Source organism: Pygoscelis adeliae, unplaced genomic scaffold (genome assembly GCF_000699105.1).
Source record: "Pygoscelis adeliae isolate BGI_AS28 unplaced genomic scaffold, ASM69910v1 Scaffold207, whole genome shotgun sequence".
Lineage (NCBI taxonomy): Eukaryota > Metazoa > Chordata > Aves > Sphenisciformes > Spheniscidae > Pygoscelis > Pygoscelis adeliae.
This window is the reverse complement of record NW_008825160.1, coordinates 1,966,918-1,983,279: the sequence shown is the minus strand read 5'-3', so window position 1 is coordinate 1,983,279 and position 16,362 is coordinate 1,966,918. Positions and strand designations below refer to the sequence as shown.

At 46.4% G+C, this 16,362-nt stretch overlaps 1 protein-coding gene across 1 annotated transcript in view; it reads left to right on the top strand.

The window, feature by feature from the left end:
- PLXNA4 (plexin A4) overlaps positions 1-16,362 on the top strand; it is a 442,850-nt gene that overhangs the window by 23,355 nt on the left and 403,133 nt on the right. The window lies entirely within an intron of this gene.

Sequence of the window (16,362 nt, the reverse complement as noted above, 5' to 3'; positions counted from 1 at the left end):
ATCAAAAGAAAGTTGTGTCTTGAACGGTAATAAGCATTATGTTTATGGTTGACGCCACATAAACCCAAATACAATAAAGAGTGTATTTATGTTCCTCACTGTGCATTCTCACTAAAAATGTGCCTGTTGCATGGCTGTAGCTCTGTAGTTTGCCATGTAAGGCAATAGTAGAGAGGCTTGAGAGGTGGAAGCTGGGAATCATCCACCTGTGGTTTTCTCAAGGCAAGAAGAAGTATTAGAAGGGACCTTCTCATGCTAATGATGGGCACCGCCTCCATTTCAACCCCTGTATGCCAGTCTGACAATGTTAGTCTGAATGCTCAGCCCAGGAGTGTTGCAAAATATTGTGTGTGCAAGGAGATTGTGGCTTTGCCATAATAGAGATGGGTGAGAAGCTGGGAAGGGAGGTTGGGCAGAGCCTTGGGGGTTGGGTTGTGTGTTGATTCCTCTTTGAATTACTTTTGCAAATAAAAACTCCCAAGTTGGGGAGAGGAAGGTGCTATGAAAAGGTGGCCCACTGTGGTTTGTGTATAGGATGGACAGAGCAGACGAGGGAAGGGAGGGAGTCATTTGTTCATGGATGCTTAAGGAAGGTCTGAAATCTCCATTTTTGTTCTGTTTCTACCTGTTTCTTCACTTAAAAAGAAAATCAGGGTTGTAAATTCAGATGGCATTGCCCCCGTGCTGAGGGAGGTCTGCAAGGGGAACAGGATCCTGCCCACTGGCAAATGTCTCTGGCTTTGTTCAACAGAGGAAAGGCTGCTGATGCTTTTGAAAGGAGAATTTTTTTTTTTTTTTTAACAGTCTATTCAGGCATGTGGAAGAAGCCACAAAGTTTTTTTTAAAGTTGTAATAAAAATAATCTCCTCCCCTGACTAATTAGGTTTTGCTTCCCTGTCATCTGTGATATCATAATAAACTGTTTAGTTCTCCAGTCAGTCTCCTGGGGGGGGAAAAATGGGGTAACTGAGAGCGGTGAGAAGCTGGGAAGGGAGGTTGGGCAAAGCCTTGGGGGTTGGGTTGTGTGTTGATTCCTCTTTGAATTACTTTTGCAAATAAAAACTCCCAAGTTGGGGAGAGGAAGGTGCTATGAAAAGGTGGCCCACTGTGGTTTGTGTATAGGATGGACAGAGCAGACGAGGGAAGGGAGGGAGTCATTTGTTCATGGATGCTTAAGGAAGGTCTGAAATCTCCATTTTTGTTCTGTTTCTACCTGTTTCTTCACTTAAAAAGAAAATCAGGGTTGTAAATTCAGATGGCATTGCCCCCGTGCTGAGGGAGGTCTGCAAGGGGAACAGGATCCTGCCCACTGGCAAATGTCTCTGGCTTTGTTCAACAGAGGAAAGGCTGCTGATGCTTTTGAAAGGAGAATTTTTTTTTTTTTTTTAACAGTCTATTCAGGCATGTGGAGAAGGAGCCAAATTGTTTTTTAAACAGTTGTAATAAAAATAATCTCCTCCCCTGACTAATTAGGTTTTGCTTCCCTGTCATCTGTGATATCATAATAAACTGTTTAGTTCTCCAGTCAGTCTCCTGGGGGGGGAAAAATGGGGTAACTGAGAGCTGAATGGTAAATATCCAAAAGACCTAAACAGTTAAGAATGACTGCTGCTTCCCTCTACTCGCAAGCTTTTGATTTTTCTCTTGGCTTCAGGAGAAGCAAACTCAAACATAGCTCTGTCTTTGCCTTTGCAGGTCACATTACAGAATCCAAGATCTGATTCCTTTTAATAGGGGAAAATAGGAGAGAAAGCTTTTAGCGCTTTACGAAGTGTGGTAGAGAGCAGGGACAGCCTTATAGGGTAAAGAATGAGAAGAGGGGAGCTGAACTGGCTGATGTAATTTGAGAAAGCTTCATTTTATTCCCTTTTTCCTAATGTGCTGGATATTCTGCCTGCGGTAGTTACCGCATTGGGTCTGTGTGTCAGAGCAGAGGTGGAGTCTCGGGCTGAGATCTTCCTCAGCGGGATATGTCTCCACCAGAGAGGCAGAATGCAAAGCAAAACGGGGTTCTCCTGAACACGTATGGTTGTTTTGGACCAGTTGATCCAGGCTCCTGGAAACCTTCGGTTCTTGCAGGTTCAGCCCCATCCTTGCTATGACTTCTGCAATCACTGACGCTCCTCCACACTCTGCCCTCCTCCAGGGCTCCTGAGGGTATCTGAGCTCAGGACGCCAGCCTGTTTTCCCCTTTGGGTGCCGCACAAGCCCAGTTTGGCACCCAGGATTTTCACTTGACACTCCTTGGCCCCTGCCAAGACTTCATGGGCCTTTTGAAGCTTTGTTTTCCATCTCGGCTTGTCAATCAGGTGCTTTTGAATAGAAAACAAGGGAAATACTGCATTGGTATCGCAACTCCTGCATAATCCATTATGTCAGCATGAAGTTTGATTTATGTTTAAAAAAAAATGCCTCTGGGTGAATTGGAATAAGCTTTGTAGGATCAGATGAAACTCCATGTACCAGTGGACAAAGCCCAGGAGCTGTCTTTTTCTTTCTGCTTTCTGGGTCCTACCATGCATGGTACATGCTGCTCTTTCTCCTGGTGCAGTGCAGCTACTTGGTCAAGCTACAGTGAAGTATTTTGGATAGCGCGAAGAGAGGAGTTAAGAGATTATCTTCAAGATAGCAGTATCTACTCAGTTGTTGGAAGACTCGCTGCAAGTAATTACAAGATGGTTTTGGAGGAACTTTCCTTATTTTTCCTGCAGTTTCAGTCTTCTTCTCTGTGTGTATATTTTTATACAAAAGTGGCAGACTGTATATCAGATTTTGATGTATGCAATCCGTGAATGCTCTGCAAAATACCCACAGTCATAAAGCAGTATCTGTTAGTTGATATACAAATGTCACATATGTCAAAGGAATTTATCCAGTGGCACATACAACTGAAGTAAAATATTGTGCTTTACAGGAACATATCATTAAAATGAAAACTAGCAGCATATCAGGAATCTGCCCATGTAACCAAGACAACAAAGAGAAAAAGAAAAGGAAAATCCAAGATAGAGATAGGGTAGGAAAAGAGTGAGTGAAACAGAATGACAAGGTTGGCCCCAGCTATTTCACTGCCCCAGGCAAAATACATTTTGCAACCCTCGCTCATTCACATAGCTACATGTGCAGACCAATGGGAAGGCACTGAATAATGTGCTGTAGAAATATGCCCTTCAATTCTGCTGGCTTGTCCACAGCACAGCCTGGCCCTGCAGAATGAAGATATAAATAGGATAAAAATGCAGACCTACAGGAAAGAAAAATTCCCCCCGTCCGTATCTCATGTATAGAAATCAGCAGCCTTGGATTAAAGGCCTGACGGGTGCTGGTGGCATCTTGGGGATGGAGAAGAGTGGCCCAGGGATGAGTGAGTTGGGAGACAGCTGGTTCAGTTCTTTGCTCTACCAGAAACTTCTGGTGTGCCTCTGTACCTCATTTTCTCTCCTGCAAAGGGTAGGAAATGTTTTGCTTGCTCAAAGGAGCGTTGGAGAAAATTAATGTACTGAAGGTTGTGAGGTGTGTGATCGTATCAAACAGCTAAACTAGACAAATCAGATGGGATGGAAAACCAGCTCCTGACCACCTGTGGGCATTAAATATCCTGCAGTACTTTTTAATGAGAAATATTTCATCTTGCAGTGCTTTGGTCAGATCTCGGTATCTGTAATTATCTCCTGTGCTGGCCGGCCCGTGGTGTTCCCTGTGCTTCCGTACCACGTTGGTAAGCGTTGCCACAGCTTTAGTATGCCCCAGGGTGCCTGGTGGGCTTCGTCGGCAGAGTGAGCTCCTATGTACGATGGGAAGTCCTTCGAACAAAACCCGTGGCTGAAAGTCAATAGGCACCCCTGCGAATTTTTAGTGATTTTTTTTCAGGATGTATGAAAGCCTCACTTGAGTTTAACGAAGGTCTGTTTTGTCACTCTGCAAACAGCAGCGCAGCCAGCCATCGGGAATGGGAGTTATTCCTGGGTACGTGCTTCCTACAAACCATTTTGCTCTAAAACAGCCAGGTACTGAAATCCGCGGGCTTTCTTTTCCTTTGCACACTCTCTCATTACACGCTTAGCTCTTCACTCCGGTGGCAGGAGAAAGCTAGAAATGTACCCATGGAGATGCTTTGCACGGTTTTGTATGCTTGTTTTGAATTTTTTTTCCGGTGTGTCTGGCCAAATTACATGCCACTAATACCTGTCATCACTAAGGGAGCGTAGCAGTATTCAGTATTCCTTGTATTCCTTCCCTAGGCATTTAATTTATGGGTCACTGCTTTTGTGCAGATAGTTTCCAGTCAAAGAAATACAACTTACCTGCAATTATTCTGTGTGTAGATGCAGGTGTAAAGGGCAATTTAAGTTTACAAATGTCAACCTGGGAACAGCCCTAGGAATTGCACTTCTAACAAAACAAACCTCTTTGTCCATTTTGAAATGTTTATTTGAAAATGGAGTAGTAGTAATTTACATTTATTTGAAACTTCTCCATAAAAAATATTTTTTTTATTCCATCAAAATATTTCACTCAAAGCCTTTTCTGTGCTAAATTCCTGGCAGAGAAAGAAATTTGGCTTAAAAACCAATTCTTTCACTCTGTGGCCTGTATTTCATTCTTCATAAAATCCCATTGGTTTGAGGTCTTTGAAGGGCTTTTTAGATTTGGACTGCCACTTAGGGTGAAGGTTTTCATTCAGATCAGACAGCTCTGAAATCTGGCCAGCGCTTCCTACCAGGTATCACCTCTATTTAGTAGAAAATTCTCAGTATCAACCAGTTTCATGAACCACCTTCGGGATTACCCTGAACCCTCGAGACCCTGCTTTCTTTGGATCCAGAAACAAAACACCATAGGGAGATTTTTAGATCTGAGAGGTCAGATTTGCAATTCTCATTTTGGCCCATCTCACAGTTGTGTTGGGGAAGGCTGGCTTTCTCGGGTAGATAATTGGATTGGAAAGTACATGCAAGTCTGAAGTCCTGCCGGTTTTTGGCCACATAGCTGTGGCAGCCCTGGCCCATGAGCTGGCCGACAGCTCTCGCGGTTGGATGCTACAGTGCTGTTTACAGGCCGCCTGCCTCGAAGAGGGAGGGGGAACCACTGACAGCTGTTGAAGGAGTCAGCCTGTGGCTTGGGGAAGATGCACTTCGGTCTACGGTAGTGTCAGGACTGCTTCGGTAAGGTAACCCTGAAGGACACCCAAACATGCAGCTCAGTTATTATCACCGCTGATTGCTATGGTGGGTCCTCTTGCTACAGTCATTGCCCCCTCACATGTGGGGCGAGATCCCTTCCCAGAGTAGGGTTCATCCCATTTAGCAGGAGAGAGCAACTGAATCCCGGTGGGACTAGCAGCGTGTCAGGTCCTTCCACAAAGCTGGATTGCTCTCAAGTGCCACGAAGGGCCAACAGAGGAATGAAATGGAGTTTTTCATGCAAAAAAAATTCAGCAAGGTAAAAGGGTGCAAGAGATGGGCAGAGACCCACAGGCGATAGAGCTCTGGGTGGGCTGGTGACATACCCACATGGAGAGGAGTATCTTCCTTTTCTCCTCTGATACTTCACCTTCCATCCAAGGAGCTGGAGCTAATGAGAGAGCCCTGGTTTTGCCATGCACAGGTTTACAGTCTCGTGATAACTGCAGGAAAAGACAGAGATCCTCACTGTTCCTCCAGGCAAGGGGGTTTCTGAATACGCACAAGACGAGAAACTGCTTGGTTTTGATGTTCCCTGGAGGATATTTGGCTGCTGACAGCTCTGTGAGAATGTCAGCAGGGAAACTCGTCTTCCTTCTCCTTCCCTCTGCTGCTTTGAAAGAGTCAGGGTTTTTTTAATTTTATTTTTTTTCCCAACTGTTTGGCAAGTGGACTTGACTGCTCTGAAAACATGCTGTAGAGGCTCTGGCTCCTGCTGGGAAGCTGGTTTCTGCAAGAGGGGCTTGTTCGCCCTGGCCTCTCCTCACAGCTTCCTAAATCAGCGGGAGTCCGAGTGCTTCACTCGTGATGGAGCGATACTGCTTCCCATCTGTATTTGACGTCTGTGAAGGCTGCAGTTGTCCGTGTCCTACATTCCTATACAGTACCTCTTTGAGAGGTCGTTGTCAGCTTAGATGCCTGAAGAGTAGTTCAGTTTTCTGGCTGTAGCATCAGGAAAGCTGTGATTTGGTAGCTGTGGTGTACTCTGCTCTTGATGCTCGTGTTGGGTGTACCAGCAGGCAGCCCTGAAAGGGGTGGTGATGGGAATCTATGTGGACATTGGCCAGTGACACCCGTTTGTACTGGGTCACGTAAAAGTCATTGGCTGGTGATACTGGAGTCCAACATGACCTAAAAGTGCTGGGTGATCGGATACTATCTTCATGGGTGAAATCAAAGATGCAGGACTTGTGTGTCCCAGTCGTAGGCTGCTGTGCTGTGCTGTCTCTTGCTTCTCTGAAGCCTCGTGGGTGGGCATCTTTCTGTTGCGCTTCATCTTTCACCAGCTAGAGGTCAAATTAGGTGGGAAGCAGGTTCCCCTGTGCATCTGTTCATCCCAGAGCTGCAGTCAGTTGGGAGGATCTGGCTGAACAGCAGGGCTGCCATCCAGAGGGACCTAGACGTGGTGGAGCAGTTGGGTTGACAGGAACTCATTTAAGAAGGAGAAGTGTGAAGACCTGCACCTGGAAAGGAGCGACCTCCTGCGAAGATTCAGGCTGAGGACTGCCTGGCTGGGGAGCAGCTCTCCTGAAAAGGACCTGGGGATCCCGGTAGACAGCAAGCTGCACATGAGCCAGCAGTGTGCCTGTTGGCGGCAAAGGAGGCCAACAACATCCTCAGTTATATGAACAGGGGCACTGCTAGTTGATTGAGGAGAAGGTGATCATCTCCCTGAACTCAGTTGCTAGACCATATCTAGATACCGTACCCAGTTTTAGGCTCCCCAGTACAAAAAAGATGTTGATCAACCAGAGCAAGCTCAGGAGAGGATGAAGAGGTTGGCCAGGAGCTGGAGAACCTGCCCTGGGAGGAGAGGATGAGAGAAATGAGGTTATTCAGGCTGGGGAAGAGAAAACTTGGAGGGACCTAACAGCAGCGTTATATATATAGCTTGGAGGGACCTAACAGGTTATTGAGAAGATGGAGACAGGCTCTTCACATTGATGAGTGGTGGGAGGGTGTGAGACAGCAGGCGTAAGCTGACAATAGAGCCTTTCCAACTGGATATAAGGAAAAGCTTTTTCCCATGTGGACAGGCAAGCATTGGAGCAGGTTGCCCGTGGAGGTTGTGCAGTTTCCATCCTTGGAGGTTTTCAAGGCCTGAATGGGCAAAACAACCTGGCCTGATCTCGCAGCTGACCCTGCTTTTAGCAGGAGGTTGAGCTAGAGATCTCCTGAGGTGCCTTCCAGCCTGGGCTATTCTGTGATCCATTCTCTGCTGCAAAACCCCAGACCCTAAACCACATCAGAGGGCCTGTGTCCAGACTCTGCTGCTGAACTGGTGCAGCTGACACTTGTTTTAAATACCTACTAATTGTTCTGTCACTGCAGGTGGGTGCTTGGCCTCCCACACCCCTCATTTCCATTGCCTTGGGAGATCCAGCTACAACTTGTCGGTGTAGCACACTGTAGTTAGCTCCTTGCTCCTTGCAGTATATAACCGCAGTAGGAAAACTCCCTTTTTTCTGCTAGGAAGGTTGCTGTTCCCAGCAAGAGTTAGAGCCTGCTTTTTGGCAGAGAGCAATTAATTTTCCGTGTCTCTCCCTCAAGTACCTCTCTCTGCTTTCTGACTACTCAGCAATCTCCGCGCTGGTGTGCAGGGTTTGGCTGAGCTGTGCTTCTGCTGGGTGCCTTGCATACATGTGTTGAGTGCTGCTCTTTTTTTTGGAGGTTCTTGTATAACAGTGCCTCAGAGTCTTGTCAGAGATGGGATCTTGTGACCATGCAAGAAGATTTGCAAATGACTGTCTAATCCCTCCAGATACAGTCTGTACTTCAACATCCAGAGGTGCTTGCTGGCTGCTAATAAAATAAAGCATCGATGGTGTTTTATTTCTGACTCCAGGAGAAATAGTGAGCTCCAGTGGACCCATTGCAGCAGGGAAGGCAGCAGGCTGTACCATCACCTCTTCAAACTCTTCCTCTAAGAATCTGCAGCTTGACTTTGACAGGTTTCCAGTCCCAAAGCAGCTGAGCTGGATTTCGCTGCAGTGGGCTGAGGATGTACGCTGTGCAGGCAGGGGGATATTAGTGACAAAACCAGACACAAAGGGACAGATAACAATGTCCTGCTGCAGGTTACCTTGCTGAAATCCATGGGTCCTGCAGCCTCCCAGAGGACAGTTTGCAGTGATGCTGGTTGTCACTTGCCTTGTCGTGGCAGGTGATTTTCTGCATGGTGTCAGTAGCTCTGTGCAAGACATGTGGAGCATTCAGGCTGCAGTACCTGGCGTGGCTGTGCTGTTGATTCAAACCATGCAGGGTTGGGATACAAGGAAAAGCAGATACGTCCTTTGCCCCCCCCCCCCCCCCGCCCCCCCCTATGTACTTCTGTTTGTCTTCATCCCTCTGTTCTCCGAGAAGTGCTCTGGATGGGACATTAGGTGGTCAGCTTGAGCCTTCACCTGCTACTTCTGCTCTCCAGGGTGACAAAGAGAGGCTATTTAACTCCCCATACACTCCATCTAATGCCCGGATGGATGCCCAGCCAAAATGGCTCTTGTCATTCCTCCTCCTCTCTATCCCCTTCCCTTTTGACTGGGATAATGACTTTTCAGGGAGCCCTTGAAGTGCCTCTTGCATCTGCCTTTGATTTGAATGCCTCTTGCCTGCTGACCCTTCTTACGGGAAGTTGGCTTAAGTGTGGTTCTCCTAATTAGTTTTGCTTTAATTTAATCTTTTGAAATAATTTTATCAAAAAGAGGAAACCTTCTACCCACTCCCTCATTTTATCGGCTTGTTTTCATGCATGGTCTCTGGGTTTAATTCTCTATTTCCCTTGTCTCTAGATAGGACACCATTTGCATATTTGATTAAGCTCCATATGTTATCAGGGAGCCAGTTGAAAGAACAGCAAGTCCCTGATAAAAGGCACTGTGCATCCGTCTCTCCCTTTCACCATCCTCCACTCTATCCCCCTCACCATCCTGCAGCCATATCTGTGCCCAAAATCACCTCTCCAGTCTGTCTCACCTCCGCCTTCTCCCCTTGGCCAGATGACTGATCTCTGGTTCAGCTGCAGATAGGCATTGATGTAGACATCACAATTTGACAGCTCCTGTCTTTAGGAAGGAAGCAGAAAGGGTGCAGAGGATGGGAACTAAGCGCTGGTGAAGATGTAAACCATGACAATGAGGTCCAGCTTCAGTTCCCTGCTCTCTCTGAAGCCCTTCGCAGGATCCCATTGTGCCTTTGGGGTATGTGTTGCATGAAACCTGCTTGTTCCCACTGTTCGTTCATCACATTGTCCAAGGCTTTGTTGGGAGTCTCAGCTGGACTGTTTGCTGCAAGTATTTGCTGCAGTCTGGACTGGCATCTTTAGCTCATCTCCCAGGTGCTAGAAATGACTGCTGTGCCGAGACAGTAGAGTAGGATCAGAGTGGGATACACAATAGCCATGGATGAAGATCCATATTTTTTCCCTGAAATTTGAAACGTACTTTAAAATGTGCATATCTATGTGTGTGTGTTCATGCAAAAAATATTGCTTAAAAGTTTAAACTCATGCCTTTCAGGTTTTGTTCTCTGGCTACTGCTCTGTGAAAACAACTTGCCTTAAATAGTTTTCCCAGCCCACCTCTAGGAACCCTTCAATTTAAAATAAGTTGTGGGGACCCCCGAGGGAACTTAGGGAAATGCTCAGTTTAACTGTAATTCTCCTCCCCACCGCGGATGCTTAAACTGGGGGAAGCTTTGCTCAGTTTGTGACCCATAGCTGGGCATTTCTGGGGGTGATCAGAGGCCCAATTCCTGGGGTGGCAAAGGCAGGGTGGGTCTGTAACAGCAAACAAGAGTAGTGTAATTAGCCGTGTTACTGGAGTTGGAGGAGGGACCGCAGCTTGCATAAGGGGGCCTTGGTTATTCAAAAAGAGCTTTTCCCTCAACTGATATCTGAAGCATAAGAACAAGAGGTTTGATTTATGAGCCAGCTCTTAATTAAAAGGCAAAAAGGAATATGCCTCCCTTCATTAGGATAAGCAACTTTTGGCTTGAGCTAATTTGAAGAGCCTCTCTCCACATCTCCCCTGCTCACACACAGACTCCCCAGTGTGTGGCAGCCCCTCGGCATCAGCGTGGTGGTTGCAAACCCCTGTTAGGGGGCTTTAATGCCATCTGCATATCCACCACTTATGAATGCTGCTGGTGGTGTTTGTGAAGCCAATGAGAAGGAAAGCAGAAATAAAATCCCCCCTGTTCCTCTCCAACTCGATCTCTTCCCCCTCGTGCTTCTTTCATTTTGGTTTAATGACTTTGGCTTGCTGTGCTTCATCATCTCTCTCTCATTTCGTCTTGGTGGCAGCCTGGCTTGAGAGCAATCAAACTTTGATGGATTGCTGGTTGTTAGACTCACGTGTGTGAAGCTTGGGGGGAAGCATGAGAGGGTTGTGCTGGTTTTTGTAGACCCCAACCCATATGGTGTCTGCAGGAGTGAAGACGTGTGTTGCTATGCAGGATTCAGGGATCTGTTCCTGCTTGGTCTGACACTTTAGTGTTTGTTTGTTTTTTTTTTTCTCCAAAACCCTGTCAGTAGCCTTTCACCTCTCCTAAATGAAACCATACGGAAGAGCTGCAGATCCTTGGCCCTTTCTGAAATTAGAAAAGCTACCGTTGCTGAGTGAGGGGTAGAAATACGGACTGAAGGCTAGACCAGGACAGTTTATCATCAAAGCTGTGGCTCCAGCAAAGTCCCCCTGGGATGCTGTGCCCAGGGTGATCAGAAAGCATCTTGCTAGCTGTGATAGCAGCAGCTAACCCTGTAGATTTGACTGTAACCTGATAGTGTGAAATCAAGGTTAATGTCAATAATGGCTTTTTCATGAACTTGACTCTGTCATTGCTTGGCTTTCTTCGTACTGGCCAGTGTTCTACCAGCTATGACCCCAAGGATGATCATTCATCTCCTAAATTTAAAAGGAGTTGAGTTGGAGTGGTATTTCAATGCAAGACACCAAAAGGAAATAGATGTGCTACCTGGGATGGCATCCGTACTTGACTAGAGACAGCAGGACTGTGTTAATGGAGAGATGCCTTCCATGGGCCACATACCATAGAAGATCACTCCTGGTAAGGGTTGTTCTTATATATCAGCAGCATTGCGTCAAGTATGCGCCAATGCCTCCAGGCTGGGATCCCCCTTGGTGCAGTGAGCCTGGAAGTGTGTGTTGGAAACAAGTCGAGCACTCCCAGGCTCCAACGGGAGATGGGTTGGGACCCTGGGGGTGCCAAGCGAAGCAAAGTCTAGAGAGGAAAGTTGGGAGCCAGTCATCTGTGGGTTTCAGCTCTGGTTACACTCTGCCGTGCTGAACATGTTCTGGTGATGATTCACAGGGCTGGGTCACTTTGGATAACAGAAAATGAACTCCTAAGGGACTTTGGTGGGTTTTGGAAGCTTTGCTGCTGGTTGTTTTTCTAGCTGATGTGGTACGTTGGCAAAGGACCCCAGCACACTGTTGTAGCTACGGCATCCTGAAAATGCAGACCACTGTTTCTACTGCCAGCCGTGCTGGTATCCCACCCTGCTGGGATGCTCATGGCTGTGGTCTGGAGTCATCCTTCCTTTTATCTTCTTGTAACTTTTTTTTTTAGCTGAGGCTGGCAATAAATTCCAGCAATGTCAGGGAAAAGGTTATCACTGAGACTGGCAGAGACCTCGTCATATTAATTTTTCAGAACTGTTCTGATGAAATCTAATTAAACATCGCGACCGGCACTGTGCAAATCTCCCTGTGTTTGCCTCATTTGTCATATGGTTGATTAAGGCTGGGTTATCAGGGGGAGTTTATGACTTGTGATATCTGCTGGGGTGGATGGGGTTTCGCACACTACAGGCACTGTGATCTTTTCCCCACCGCTCACAAGTTTCTGTGGGTTTCTCTCGGATGTCATACGTAATCGATTTATCTCCTTGGGGTCTAAGGGAACATACTGATGATAGAGATAACCTGAGAGATAAGGACATGTCGTGCATGCTAATGCATTTCTCCTGCCCTTCAGACAGCATCTCTGTGTTGGTAAGAGATAGGACCTTGGCATCCTGTTAGGTTTGAGTATTTGTCTGTCTCTTACAATGAGAATAAGTCATTTTGTTGTTTTCTTACAGAATGGAGAAAATTTTACAAAAGGAATAAATACCCCCCACCCCCCAACCTTTGCCAAATCAAAACTGATTGCTTCTCCCTCCTCTTTTTCAACAAAACAAACAAATCTCCAAAGCTCTGAAAGTTTTACGGTCTATGAAACAACCACTTATGATTATTTGACTGCCTCACCTCCCCTTTTCTCCTTTTTTTTTTTGTTTAATTAGCTCTCTTCTTACAGGTACTTCTACTGTGAGATGGAAAAATCAAAATCTTTTGATGCTTTCAAGCCCCTTCTCCCCCTTGTGATGATGTAAATTAATTCCCAAAATCCCACCTAAATTCTGAATTTTTAGCTAATTTACTATTCATGGAGAAAAAGAAAACGTTTCCAAATTTGTATCTCTCTGTTTTGCTTGCACGTCGATCTTAGCGTGCAATATATGGACAGGTGCAAGATCTTAGGAGACCGCTGCATTTAGGCTCTTTGTTAAACTTCTTCTACCGGGTTAGCATTTTTGTCTGCTTGGAATCTGGAGCATTGAACTCACCAGGGAGCCCCAGCAGTGAAATAAATTATCATAACATAGTGGGAAAAGAAAAGATTTTAGGATGGTGAGTAGTGCGGGGCTACCCTGGTGTATTACATCTGTTCACTTAGAGATGTGGGCCGCATGACTGAGATATTCTTATTTTGAGGGAAGAGGGCTGCTTGGGCTGGGGGAATGCAGGTAAATGTAACACCTAAATGCTGAAAGTCCCAAATGCATCCTAACACTAATTGTTAGTAACTATAACAGCAAATTAAAGCTGAGCATTGATTGTTAATTCATGATTTTTAAGCCAGTCTCTCATTTTTAGGGGAATCTGACTTTTTGAGGGGATCGGTGGTGTTGCGAAGCAGTGGTGGGGGCCAAGACATTAAAAGACCTGTTGCAAGTAGTATTCCAATGCTCTGTCTTTAAAAAATTGTCGCCATAATGCATGTATGTGCAGATGCAGGACCGTTCACCAAGGTGTCATATGCCCTACCGTGCTAAAAAGGATTTGTCTTTAGGGGAACCTGCTAGGGGGGATCTGAGCTCTACCCGTCCTGCAAAGCTCCGAGCAGTCCCAGGTTACGATGGGGCAATGGTCAACAGGACCTGAATAACCACAAACTCATTACACTGTCATCTGCCAGTGCTTAAGGTATCAGCATGGATATTATGGGTTTTTTTACCCCCCTGGGTTTTCATCTTGACCATGCGTTGAAGCCCCTGCCTGTCTCCTGCTCTGTCGCCCAGGCTACCGCCGTGCTGCTTTCTTCCCTGTTAAGGAAATCTCAGGCGCTTTCCTCTTAAAGCTCACGCTGACATTGCCATGGAAGTGCTGCCCTTCTCCTCACTGCAGAAGGCAAGCCCTGCTAGGAAAGATGATATCACTGGCACTAAATATACACCAGCCATCAGGCCCCTTGTCCATGCCAGGGATACTCTGGCAGATTCTGACGTGACTTATTTTCTATGTTTTGTTAATTCTGTCGGTGGCAGGTGATTTCATTAACTGCTCTTCAATTGCTTGCGGAGAACCTAGCTATTATTTTGTTTGTTTCACTCTCCTGATTGAAACACATGCTGGTGTGCTGGTGGCCCCTTTGCAGTTCCCTCCTCCAAGATGCACAGATCAGCTTTGTCACCCGGTTTCCAAACTTACTTCTGTATTTTTTGAATTATTTCTTTTTCGGATAGAGTTGCAAAGTTTGGAATTGGAGTTGAATTCCCAGAAAGTTCAGTTCCAGGGTTTCAGTCTAGTGTGCTGTGGTGAGATCTGGGGGCTCTCAGTTATGTTCCCTGTGTGCCACCAGCTCTCTGGGTGATCTTGGACTCATCTGTCCAATCTCCCTATTTCTCCTGCTGTAAAAGAAGGAGAGGAGAGTGGGAAGAGGGTGTTTGGGAAAGGACCGAGTTCCTCCTTGAACACTGTCTGGACTGGGCATGGGGTCTCGGTGAGGTTTGCCCCTGGGATAGCCAGCGTATGTTGCTCCTGGATCTTCCTCACATCTGCTGCATCTTGTGGACAGTGTATGACCCCATTTCTTCTGCTGTCTTGTCATCTGGTTCCCTTCTTCCAATAGCTACCTTGCCTGACTGTCTTTTGACCTTGCCCTTTAGGGTATTTCATGTTTCCCTCTTCCACCTCCTTCATTCCTTACCCATAAGTAGCTTCCTTCAAACCTCCACAGTTTTGTTACTGCTGGCTGGCCCTTTGGCCTTGTTCATCTTGGATGTCCACCTATGGTTTGATCTGAGCACCAGACTAAACGTAAGAAACCTGAGTTCAGTTTTCTGCTCTGCTACCGACTTTTATGGACCCACCTTTTGGAGGGTGGGGATTCATCTCGTTAAGTGTAGATATCTCCATCCACAGGAGGTATTGTCAACTCCCTTTCCAGTCCAGCGAGAGAAATCAGACCGTTTAGGAGACATCTCATCCTGCAGGAGACAGAAACTGCCTCTTTTAGGTCAGATGAATTGTGTCCTAAAAATGTTTCTTTCTCCCCATTGAAAATAAAGGGAGCTAAGGGTTACTTGTTCAGATGTAAACACCCCTGATATCTCTGTTCCTTGTCAGTAAGTGACAGTAATGGTGTTTCCCTGCTTCGTCAGGAGTCTCGTGAACAATTAGCAGTTGTGAGGTGCTCCAACGTTATGATAATAGAAAAGCTCAGTGTAGGGTTATCTTATGCGTGATTTTCCCGCTGAAATTTGATTAACGTGCTCAGATGGGGGCATTTCTTTTGGTCCTTGGTACTGTCCTGTATTTTCTTCATTCTAATGCAGGTGACTTATCCAACCTCTTCTATGCAGCTCAGATGCTCTTACCTGGCCAGGCAGTGGCCCATACACCTAAAGGTTGCAAAGAATATACGGAAGATGGCTTGAGAGTGGGGACGCTGGGCTGCAACATCAACTCATATGGTTTAGGTGACAAGAGGGGCTGCCAACAGACCCAGCACATGCGCACCCCTAAGTGATTGACTCTTTCTGATGTTACAAATGCTCCCTATACTGCTAAAAGCTTAGGAAAAAAAAACCTTTAGGCTTATTTGAAAGGGAAAGGGAGCCTGCAGAATTTATGGCATCTGCAGTGACCGGGGGCACTGCCAGCAAATTCAGAGAGTTACGAGTGGATGAGCAGGCTGGTCTCTCGCTGGGATCACACATCTGACAGTCACAGCGATCCTGGGGCTGGCTCTGATGTTATCCCGGTGAATTCTGCTGCTGCACGTGGGCAGGGCATCACATCGCCATGCACCAGCACCACATGATGCTCTGGGTGACGGGCACACTTCAACAACATATTTTGGAATGTCCAACATACTTCCATGTGATTTGGAGACTCAAGTTAGTAGGACGGGATGGATTAAAGAAGAGAGGAAATATTTAGGCGTGCAAAGGTGCAATCAAGATACTTTCAAAAGTACTTAGGTGAATGATTCCTGTTGCAGGAGGTCCTTATACCCAGGAACTTGCAATCAGAAGGGCACAAGTAGCGAGCAGGCAGACACCGAAAGGGGAAAGTGTGGAAAGGAGCAAGTTCCTTAGAAGGATGTGAATGAAGTGGAGCAGGTGGTTGATGGGAAAGGCCAGATCAGATTGGGGGTGATATAGAGAACATGAGGGCACGAAGAGTAGTCAGAAAAAACTCGGTATGACATAACGGCAGAGCAGGAACCCTTGATCTATTCCTGGCTCTGTTGCGGATTGCAGCATGACCTCTGGCAAAACGCTTTCCTCTCTACATGCATCCTATGCTCTTCTCTACATAGCCTGCGAGTTCTTCAGGGAAGGGACTGTCACTTGCAGTGAGCACATCCTGCACCAAGCACAGTGGCTGTTGCCTGCACTTGCCACTTTGATTTCGTCTTGAGGCTTCACAGTCAGCTGAACCGTTAGTTCAAAGCTGGATGTTGTTGGGGTTCAGCTGCTTTCAGATGCAAAACTTCCACTTGCAAGACTTCACTGCTGATGCGAGTGCTGGCTCCCTCCTTCCACATGACACATGCTCGTGCATTTGTGCAAAGGCTTTGGCTGAGCTCTTTCAACATCCGACTTTTCTTA